A 1,896-nucleotide genomic window follows, 5' to 3' on the forward strand; every position below is an offset into this window, starting at 1 on the left:
TAACGTAGTGTGTGTGTGTGTGTGTGTGTGTGTGTGTGTGTGTGTGTGTGTGTGTGTCTCTGTGTGTGTGTGTGTCTTTGTGTGTGTGTGTGTGTGTGTTTGTGTGTGTGCGCGCGTGCGTGTGTGTGTGCATGTAAATAATACGATATGAGTAGGATATACATGTTTGTCATATATAACATTACATCATGTTTAGTAAAATTGTACTTTTCATGCTCAAGGCCTACAGCTACTACTATGCTTACCTTTATTTATGAACTTCTTGTAACGAAGTATAACTATATAGTACGCTCATATATGCACTACTTTGTAAAACTGTTTATGCCGTTTACCTGTTTGTACCATCGCTGAACTAAGTTACCATCACAGTGTTGTAGATATTTTGTATAACGTATATAATATAATGTAACGTACATGCATATGTGTTTCTGGAAATAAAGGATGTTATAAAATATAAAAACTGTAAGCATGTATATATATGTTTTATATGTAAATTACATTACATTACAGGACAGGCGAAACTGCCAAAATGTCGCCACAACGAAAGCTGCTTATCACGGATTATGTTATACTGTATGTCACACGACATCTGTTTATCTGCACTCGCAGCCGTGGCGCGGGTCAGAGCCCACTACTAATTTGTGAGTTGCGAATCCCTGCCGAACTCCGCGAACAGGGTGGAACAAAGTGAGATACACTCCTGATATTATTATACAAGTATGACTAGTCGAGATTATGATTAATCCCGGTTAGTGATTTTTTGCTCATGGTTATACATCAATGGGATTTGTTTCATTATTAAGATGCGAAGTAGCTGATGTATTATGTAAAGGTGCCCTCATGCTGGCCCTTTTGTCCTTAACACTGTATATGTTTACAACGAGCATAAGTACACAGTTGTAATAACTTTCCTTTGTTTCATGTATGAAAAAATTGCTGTTTTATTTGTCCCAAAGCGACCAAAATTTTGAATAAACAGTTTGGTTCAGTCATATTTTACTGCATGAACGCAAGGTGCTTTCGCTGAAAAATTTTGCACTGCCACGGTGCATTGAGCAAAAATGTTTTTACTCGATCCGTCAGACCGTGTCGTCAGGAAATGTCTAAAATCTGCCCTTTGCTCCACTGCCCTTTGACATGTGACCTCCAATTTCGGCACAGTGATGGCTTTTCCCACCATGACGCTATATACCGATTATCAAGAGCATTTTTGTCAAGCCGTTTAGATTTGTACCACAATTCCGCATTTCCTCCCTGAAATTAATCTCCACACTAGGGCGTAAAGTTAGATCTCATCTGTCGATTATACTTACCCTTGGCGAAAGCATGCGAAATTCCCGTGGGCGCGGCATGTATGGAGCGTACGCAAAATAACGCATTAGGCAGGCAAATTGGCATATTTCTTCTGTCCACCAACCTCTATAAATGTTCAAAGCGCTTACGTTATAGATCACAAGGCGGCAAACGTTTCAACATTTGACCCGTAGCGTCCGCGTGGGGCAATGCGAATATGCATCTTGCATACACTGACGATTTTATGAAGACAAGTTGGCGTTTTCCTTCTTTTTACATTCCTTGCTATATAAGTTCAAAGCCTTTAGGTTATCGACCGCGAAGCGGCAAAAGTTTCAACATTTGACCCGAATTTGAATTTTTGCATGTATTCCATGCCGCCATGCGTCTTGGGAAGAGAATGAGTTTACATGACTTTTTGCTGTGGGGGGGGGGGTAAGTTTCCATGCTGATTTTCTTTAAACACCGATTTAGCGCGACACATGCGCGATAAAATTTTACCGCAACGATCGCGTTGTAACGGGGCCACACTATATATACATGTATATAATCAGGAGCGTATAATGACAAGTCCTGACAGTATTTGTCATTATACGCTCCTGA

This window comes from Priapulus caudatus, unplaced genomic scaffold, assembly GCF_000485595.1.
Source record: "Priapulus caudatus unplaced genomic scaffold, Priapulus_caudatus-5.0.1 Scaffold2064, whole genome shotgun sequence".
Classification (NCBI taxonomy): domain Eukaryota; kingdom Metazoa; phylum Priapulida; class Priapulimorpha; order Priapulimorphida; family Priapulidae; genus Priapulus; species Priapulus caudatus.